Source organism: Coenobita brevimanus, chromosome 85 (assembly GCF_032717465.1).
Source record: "Coenobita brevimanus isolate Jiangsu-jjx chromosome 85, ASM3271746v2, whole genome shotgun sequence".
Lineage (NCBI taxonomy): Eukaryota > Metazoa > Arthropoda > Malacostraca > Decapoda > Coenobitidae > Coenobita > Coenobita brevimanus.
Genome location: NC_137038.1, coordinates 19,441,292 through 19,451,217, shown reverse-complemented (window position 1 = coordinate 19,451,217; position 9,926 = coordinate 19,441,292). Strand labels below are relative to the sequence as shown.

General features: G+C 40.9%; 1 pseudogene; it reads right to left on the bottom strand.

The window, feature by feature from the left end:
* Positions 1 to 2,147: 2,147 nt before the first annotated feature.
* On the bottom strand, positions 2,148 to 4,995 carry LOC145410457 (uncharacterized; annotated as a pseudogene).
* Between the last annotated feature and the right edge of the window lie 4,931 nt (positions 4,996 to 9,926).

Sequence of the window (9,926 nt, the reverse complement as noted above, 5' to 3'; positions counted from 1 at the left end):
GTAGTGTTTTACAGCATTGTCTTGATTTTTTTTTTTTTTTAATAACAGAATAGAGGAAGGAAAAACAATGAATAAAAAAATAATAATCCATACACCAGATTACTGGAGTCCTCTGTTCATAAAATATCTGTAACAGACTTCAACAGGTTGAAGTTTGGAGGGAAACAACTCTGGGGAAGCGAGTTACAGAGAAGTGCAGTTCGGGGAATGAAAGAATTCTGATAGGCAGAAGTTCTGTAATATGGCTGAGTGACAATTCAGTCATGAGCGTTACCAGATGCCCATGTAGCACGAGGGAAGGCATGGAGAGGTGGCACCATGGACGCAACTTCGTCTGAGCATTTGCCATAAAAATATCTATAAAATAATGCAAGGGAGGCAACGTTTCTTCTTACTTGTAGGGAAGGTAGTTTGTTTGTAGTGGCAGGGTTGTTAATAATTCTAACAGCTTTGTTCTGAATTTTGTCTGTTTGTTTTAATGCAACCTCTCCACATCCATTCCACAAGGGTGAGCAATATTCAAGCTGAGAGCGCACATGACTTTTAAATTATAGCTAACTGCTCGTCAGTGAAGAAGTTACGGAATCTGTACAATAATCCAAGTTTCTTTGAGGCGGTTTTAGCAAGTGATCTAACATGAGAGGTCTAGCTGAGGGCATTGTTAAGTGAGACGCCGAGAATTTCAATACTTTTGGAGATGGGAACATTAGTAGCACTGGAGGTAATGTACGAATCTGGCAATATCTGTCTGTTAGTAAATTGTATATATTTGGTTTTATTAGCAGTAAATGAGACAAGGTTGTTTTGTCCCCATTCACTGATCCTAGGTCTTGATTTATGGATATGGCTGTACTGAGTTGAGAGGTAGAGTTGTTAGACTCTGTAAATGGATGTCTGAGTGTGAATGAACTATGTAGTGTTGAGTCATCTGCATATGAGTGGATGGGATTGTGGGTGACAGATAAGAGATCATTAATATGAACCAAGAATTGGGTTGGCGCCAGAACTGATCCCTGCGGCAAACCGGCATTAAATGAGTGGAAATTGGAAAATTATACTTCATCTACTTTTACTCTTATTTTCCTGTCACTAAGATATGAAGAAACCAAAGGAACAAAAGACGTTAGTCCATAGCAAGGGAGTTTGGACAGCAGTGAACGGTGCCATACTCTGTCGAGAGCTTTAGAAATATCAAGGGCTACTGTGCGTGTTTCTCTATGTAGGTCAATTGATTGATGTATGGTACGAGTTAGGAGATTGAGTATGTCAATGGCAGATCTTTTGTGGCAAAAACCATATTTTCTATCACTAATTAAGTTGTTAGATTCAAGATGTTTAACAATGTGCTTATTAATTAAAGTTTCCAGTGCCTTACCAAGAGATGTGACAGCTATTGGTCTGTAATCAGAGGGGTGAGAGGAACTTCCTTTCTTCGGAACTGGGTGGATATTGGCTTCTTTCCATGAATTTGGGAATGAAAAAGTACGTATGCATAGTCTGAATAATTTAGCTAGAACAGGGGCAAGTTCAGGGGAACACTTATCAAAACAATTAACAGAATTCCAACTAGGCCTGGAGCTTTGTTGGTATGTAAATTGTCTAGGATGGATTTTACGTATCTTGTCTGTATTTTAAGTGGGGCAATGTCGGGAGAGTGAAGTTCTAGCACCGGGACATTCTGGCTGGCATCCTCTATGGTGGAATTGAATGTAGGAAAGAATGGCACAAGAAAAAATGGCATATTCTTCTGGGTAGGAAAAAACGGCACAACGAGAATCAATCAGCTAAACTATTTATTGCTGTACAGTTAATCTGGACATAAATGAACAACAATTGATCTTCGTTTATTTGTTATAATGTCTACAGTTAATCAGGGCATAAATGAACAATTGATCTTGGTTTCTTTGTTAAAATGTCTACAGTTAATCTGGGCATAAATGAACAATTGATCTTGGTTTATTTGTTAATATGTCTACAGTTAATCTGGGCATAAATTAACGACAAATCATGGTTTATTTGTTAAAATGTCTACAGTTAATCTGGGCATAAATTAACGACAAATCTTGATTTATTTGTTAAAATGTCTACAGTTAATCTGGGCATAAATTAACGACAATCATGGTTTATTTGTTACAATGTCTACAATTTTAAGATTTCCAGCGAATGTTGTAGCCAGCTCCCTGAAGAAACTCCTCAACTGATTTACAACCAGCCCGGCGGTCTAAGCAGAGGTTCTTCATTCTTGTCTGAAGATTCTCGTATATTCTTTTCTGGCATTTCTTGAAAGGTTCACCACGAGATTCTTGCAGGATCTGAGTAGCTACAGTAGCTTGGTCAGCTTGGATCCACTGGATAGCACGCCATATCGTTGGGTGACTGTGACCAACCAACCTAGCAAAATCTATCTATCTATATACCTAGGCTGCTTCCCCCAAGGAAAGGGAGATAGCCGAGACAGGACGACACACTCCCCATTTACTCATCCATTCAAACCCATTCATTCGCATCTTAGCCCCAAGGGGAGAACAGACAGATCCTCACCGCACCACACCGCACAAGGGTCAACTGCGCAATGCAATCAGTGACATCCGCAGCAGGGCCCGACAGCAGAGCTGGTTTACCCCTGCCACATCATAACAGACCCATCCCCTTATCCGCACCTGACCTGACTAGCTGATCAGACCAAATGCGGGAGAATATCCCCTCAGGGCTGCGTCATCACTTATTCATTCACAATTTCTCTCCATTTCTGTCACGCACAGCCACTCTTCCTTGCTCAACAGACATCCCTCTTGCATCCAGTGCTCTCTTCACACTGTCCATCCATCCTATTCGTGGTCTTCCTCTCAGCCTTACACCTCTCACATCAGATCAAAATTATTATTGTTTGTCCCATGGAGCATTAATCTAGGTAAAAGTTAATAATTTGAATCGTATAAACCATAAAAAAACAATCTATTATATGGGGCTGAAACATGGAATATGGGTGTAGCAGAGAGGAAAAGTTTGAATGTAATGGAGATGAGGTGTCTGAGGAGTATGTATGGAGTGACACGTATGGATCAGGTGCGAAATGATGAAGTGTGAAGAACTGGAGTTGTTCGGGAGATGGCTGGTAGAGTTGAGCAGAGGGTGTTGCGATGGTTTGGGCATATGGAGAGAATGGATAATGAGCGATTGGTGAAAAAGATAACTAGATCTGATGTGAGAGGTGTAAGGCTGAGAGGAAGACCACGAATAGGATGGATGGACAGTGTGAACAGAGCGCTGGATGCGAGAGGGATGTCTGTTGAGCAAGGAAGAGTGGCTGTGCGTGACAGAAATAAATGGAGAGAAGTTGTGAATGAATAAGTGATGACGCAGCCCTGAGGGGATATTCTCCCGCATTTGGTCTGATCAGCTAGTCAGGTCAGGTGTGGGTAAGGGGATGGGTCTGTTATGATGTGGCAGGGGTAAACCAGTTCTGCTGTCGGGCCCTGCTGCGGATGTCACTGATTGCATTGCAGTTGACCCTTGTGCGGTGTGGTGCGGTGAGGATCTGTCCGTTCTCCCCTTTGGGGCTAAGATGTGAATGAATGGGTTTGAATGGATGAGTTAATGGAGAGTGTGTCGTCCTGTCTCGGCTACCTCCCTTTCCTTGGGGGAAGCAGCCTAGGTATATAGATAGATAGATTACCTAACCTAGGCATTGTAGGGAACTCTAGGACCTAACGCTTCGAATGATATAAAAAATAAAACATTATATAATATTGAATGTTATAAATACCCAATAACCAACATTTCATTAACCTCAACTAACCTGCTGTATCGATTGTTCCATCCCTCACATAAGTTGTTTGTGCGAGACTCATCTCAGATAGTTGCCTCATGAACGTTCCAAATTTCTGGAGGAAACCGAGGAGGGATGCGACGGAGCTGAACTGTTTGGATCTCGTTATCATCTTGTTGTCTTTGGCCACGTATATAAATTCCCGTAAGTCTGGTCGAAGTAGGTGACGAAAGGCACCATGCCCTCAGCTGTGTTATTTTTTAGATAATTCATGCCAGCAGATACATCCTCGAGAGGAAGAAAAGCTAGACTGTCAACCATACCACAAAACAACTTTCCTCACTTTTCTTGTAGAGAGTAGACAACTCCAACTCTTGTATTTTTCTCCAGGATGACTGTGTCAAATGAAAGAAACAACGACGAATGGTCACTTCTGTTCCGAGACTTGCTGTGATGGCTTTTAAAGTTGCTTGTTCGAAGTCAAGCATAACGGTTGAAGGCTCGAGGTATTTTATTCCCAACATTTATCAAGAACTGCCTTGAAAAGTTCCTCGTGTCTTCGGTCTTGTGTTGCAGGATGCATAAACAACGGAGGCAGCAGTTTCTCCCAGAGGAACACGAATGACATAAAATTGTTTGAACTTAAGAGGGGCCATGGCAAAATTGCCATCCAACATCAGAGGTCAGATCTCGCTAACAATAGCAGTGTTTGTTCACTAGAAAAAGCAACGATGCGGTTGTCACTCTCTGGACTGTTGTCATATATCAAGAATGGTTGTGGTTCTGCTCCACCAGTTGATGCCCATTCACCTGAAATAACAAGTTCCTGTAGTGTAGCAGAGTCACGAGGTTCATTGGCGCTTTAGTGATGCCGAATGAGTCCTTTACAGTGTTCTTGAGATACGAAATGAGCCTGAGCTTCTTTTTCCATGGCTAAGGCAGTTTGGGAGTATATTTGACGAGGTTTATCTTGAGTAGTTTTAGCCAACGTTTTCATTCTAGATTTACATTTTGCTGCGTTAATAACACTTTCATCACCATCATAGTTGTGTTCCATCACAAGTTTTGGATTTTCATTTTCAAAAGACGTTACTAAGGCCCCTTTGCACGATAGTGTTCGCTTGACGCACCTCCACCGAATCGTTTTAGCTCTTGACCACTGCATGGTATACATGTATCCATGGTAACAGTTTCTGACCTCCCTTATTGCTCTCGATAATCTCCATGGTAGTAGTAAGTCGTACAGTACGTAGCAGTGTTCCAAAGAGCTGACAAAATTCCACTAGTCTGATACCTTACAACTTGCGCCAGGAAGGTTTGGTTTAGTGTTGGGTTTAGTGTTGCTTCACGATGGCGAAATGTTCGAAACCCATAACTCATAATTGTAGTATATGAAACTCATACCATAATATGCAAATAATTTTGTGTGCCATTTTTTCCTACTTCACACTTTGTGACGTATTTTCCGGTGCCATTTCTTCCCAGTGCTATTTATTCCAATGCCATCTTTTTCTGTGCCATTTTCTCCGAGTACCGTGGAATTTCTGGCAAATGTATTTGCAAAAATATCCGCTTCCCCACGCAGGTCATTTGCAATGTTGCCGTCTGAAGATTTTAGTGGGCGAATGGAAGATGACTTGTTAAAGTTATTATTGAAAGAATTAAGAGTTGACCAGAATATCCTATTGTCATTAGGGTTGTTAAGTAGTTTTGATGCTTGCTTTTGAAGGGAGTTTGATTTAGTTAGATTTATTACAGCTTTTGCATGATTTCTAGAAATTTTAAATTGGGAGAGTGATTCAGATGTTTTTTATTTTAAGTAAGAGTTATATGCTAATGACTTTTGAGCTGTTGCGCTGGCACAGTTGCCATCAAACCATCTTGGAGAGTTCGATCTTTTAGTGAACTGTTGACTTGGTATGAATAAATCCATACCAACTAGTTTTAAGTCGCAAATGTGGGACTGGGTAGAATTGGGATCCCTAGAGAAGAAAGACTGTCATGGAATGTCAGCAAGATAATTTCTAAATCCATCCCAGTTTGCCCTATCAAAGTGCCATCGGGTCAGAATAATGTAGCAGTGTTGTATAGCTGTAACGTTAGAAATTCGTTTCTACAATGTAGTGAGAGGATTGTACTGTACATTACTGTATAGCGATAAAATGCAGTACTGTTGCACAGCATGCAGCAGTAGTTGTGCAAGCATTTTACAGTTATGAGAAATTTTTTCTGCTCACTCTTCACTTCCCAAAATGACATTCATTTCATTTATTTCATCACAGTGTTAGAGGGCCTGTCCCCTGTTTTGTTTTTGAGTTCTCTTCAGCTAATACTCAGTGTCTCCTAACACCATGATTGACTGAAGCTTCTAGACAGAGACGAATCCTGCATTGTTGTTGGCCAAAGAGATCATCAGCAGAGCGGGAAAAAATTCCCCCAAACACAGTGAGTTCTCCCCCGTCCTTAACCTTACAGTCACCGTACGATGGTGGGTAAAACTGTTAATATATAGCAAAATGCTAACCCTTGTACGGGGACCATAGCGGCAGGCCGCCGACGCCCTTCTCTCTTAGGGGGACGCGTAAGTACATCCGCCCCATGTCTTTGAAATAGCTGTCATAAAAGAAAATTGCAAAAACAAGCTTGAAGATTTATCACTTTTCATAACCACAAAATTATTCTTACAGCCAATAAAAATACTTTAGCAAGTCTTAAATACGTAATCTCTCAAGCCCAATAGGCAACATCTGTAATACCAAAATAAGATTGGGTCCTGCAAAACCAACTGTAATTAAACCTGATACAGGATTTGAAAGACACAGTTAAATATATTTATAAATGTTATATAAATATTTTTTATGCTGTTTTCAAATTTGTTCTTAATTTTTTTTAACCAAGGTTCAAGTAGGCCATTTTCCCAGCTCCAGTGAGAGTGTGATCCATGCTACTCTTACTTAAGAATCTTTAGCAGCCACACTATCAGTGCACGAAACGTCACTGACAGATAAGTAGTGATTTAACCCGCCCCGTCCCGAAGACATATGGGTACGTCACCACGATTTGCATTTGCCAGTCCCGGCGACGTACCAGTACGTCGTGCAATTGCAAGGTACCTAATTTGCACAATTTTCAATTTTCGCACGTGATTTTTCGTATGTATACACGGGACACCTTCCTCTATTCCTGTACAAGATACCAAGCAGGGACAATGCCTTACACTGCATAACCTCCCCCCTCCCCCCCTCATGCCATTGTCTTGGCAAAGGACCTGTTACCAGTGACCTGGCTAGTAAAGTTATTCAGGGCCAGAGTGATTCCCCAATCGATGACAATGTGGAGGACAATGTTTACATAGCATTAGAAGAAGAAACAGCCAGAAATAATGATCAGGTAGTGTGGCAAAAATAGGTCAGGTATGGTGATTAGTTAGTGAGTGAAACAATGCTTATAATGCCTTTATTACTGCTTGAAAACCAATATACTGTCATACTACATATACATTCGTACCAAGTAAATAAATAAATACCATTTATGAGTGGATAAAATAGTTACCCTCCCATAGAACTCGTTTCCTTTGGTGCCAGCATGTTAGAAAACCCACTCAGGTAAGGAGGAACTCCTACCTGGATTGGGCACTTTAAACCTCAGGTGAGCGATTTCTCTATGAATTTTCGATGTTTCTCACCAAAAGCGAAGGTTTTAGCCAAAAAAAAAAAATTCGAAAATACCTCAGGACTGGGGGATGTCGGAGGTGCGGAAAACCTCGGGACGTGACGGGTTAATAGTTCATCTAAGATTAAGACTGTCAGTACTAAGTCCCAGTTTGTTTACCAACGACCACAGGATTGGTCTGGCCACGTGGAACAGACGGTATGCAAGTTAGCCAAGCCATAGAATCATTTTGAGCTGTAGACTAGTACTTGCTAAAAAGACCCAAAAGTATAGAAGTCGCAGCATTTATTGTGTCGTCCCAGAAGCAAAAGATCTTTCTTAGTATACTTGGTCATCCAGTTATGTTGGAAACGTCATGCCTCAAGACTTTCGTCATCCCCTCCAAACATAATACGGTATTATGGTAGGTTAACGTTAGGTTAGGCCTACATTGGTTCGGTATACTGTTTGCTGGTTTAATGTCAAAACACAGCTTTTCTTATATTTTTTGTCTGATTCACCGAATTTTTCATCTATCCCCGAATGACAGTGCGACATTGTTGGATCATTTCTTGCTAAACTCACTCCAATGTTGCCAATATGCCTGGATAGCTAGGCCGGGCATCCATCTTTCTGTGATCCGGGCCCGTGTCCGCGTCCATATCTGTATCAGTGCATCCATGATGTATACATCCATATCTCCCTGAAGACCACGTATGAGATCAGTGTTCTGGCCAGTCACAGCGAATCATCATGTTGCGGCAGCTACATTAAGCACTTGAAGAACATGATCATTTTCTACTTATGGCCGGGATAATCCTTCACAGACGCCATGAGAGTGTCAAGAAAAGAAAACAGGTGGTGGATTAACGACATTCTTAAAAAGCATTGAGACCATGGTGTATACTACCACTGGATGAGGAACAGTTTGTGCATTATTTCAGATTGACAAGAGAACAATTTATGCCTAACATTATCCTGGATGGTGATTTCAGCTCCAAGGCATCAGCCTGGTATGTCAATAACCCTGACAGAGACAGAGGGCTGATACTACAATCCCAAACAGATAATCTTTTCATACTTAATAATCTCCATCAACATACCCATATCCCACACCAAGCCCTTTTCCTCCCATCATCCCCATACATCACCTTTTGCTCCCCAAACCTCGCCCCCCACAAAATCCTGGAGCACAATCTTACAAGGTCAGAGAATGCAGCCAGCAAGCATATCCATATTATTTCATCCTCACTGCAGCATAACGTGGTCAGAACAAAAGGTAACAGCATGGCTGTCCGTCAGCGCCCTGAACACCTGTTCTTCAGCTGCCAATATTATCGAAACAGGAGTGACAACTACTTTACCATAATTAACCCTTTCACCGCGTCAATCGGATACTTCCACTTGTCTGAGCTAACAGCAAGCATATTCTGCTAAGGGAACAGTCTATTAATCCAGAGGGGTATAATCCCCCTTCATTGTATATTACAATAGTTATGGTCACCAAATATATGGTAGGAGGATACAGCTTTTGTGACTATCAGCTATTTTGCTATATTGAACCGCAATTGAAGAAGACAAAATATCACCAAGAATACTGGCAATACTTTTTCAAAAACTATTTTCTGGATGCATATAGATCACACTCTTGTGCAACACAACATATGCAATGATGACTTTTAACTTTTTATTTTCTTTGGGGAAAAGATGGACGTTTATGCTTCATTTTCTATGTATGTTGGGATTTTAAAAATAAGTGTAAGCAAGAGATTAATGGCTAGGGAGGAGTAATAAAACGATCACTAATTGAAGCACTGACTACCATTCTTTGAACAGTTGATGCCTCTTGACCGCCACTGTCATGGTCATCATAATAATATTACACACTATTAATAATATTAAAGTTGTTTAGTTATACTGCATAAAAATATGTTTGTTATAAGTATCATCAGTAAATGTATACATATGCATTAGAGTACTGTCACCTCCAGAAATCTTTTCTATCATTAAATTTTATGAATACAAAATACCTGGTAACAGTCATACAGAGAAGTGTCAGGCATACGATCAACACATCTCTATACTCTGGCCTTTATCTACCTAGTGCTCTTCCACACTCTCCAACAGTTTTTCAACCTGTCTGTTAACCATAATTCTTACAATTCCCCACCATATTTATCCCTTCACCCTCGGTGACGTGTTTGTCATCGTATGGGTGTGGCTTCGACTATACTCATTGACTTATTTGTCATCATTTAAGCATAAAAACCTTCGTCAGAAAAAAAAGTTTTTGGCCAATTGGCATCATTTTTGGAGGCGTCATAGTTTCCACACTTCTTGTCAAAAGTAATGATTTGGCAACTGTGGGGCCCGAGACATGTGGCAGCCCAGATAGGTTGATTAATACCACAGTGGCTGTCAAGGGAGAAGGTAACGCACAGCTAGCCCTTTAATTCATACTCTATTTAACCCCATCCCGGATTCCACTATACCAATAGTGCTTGTG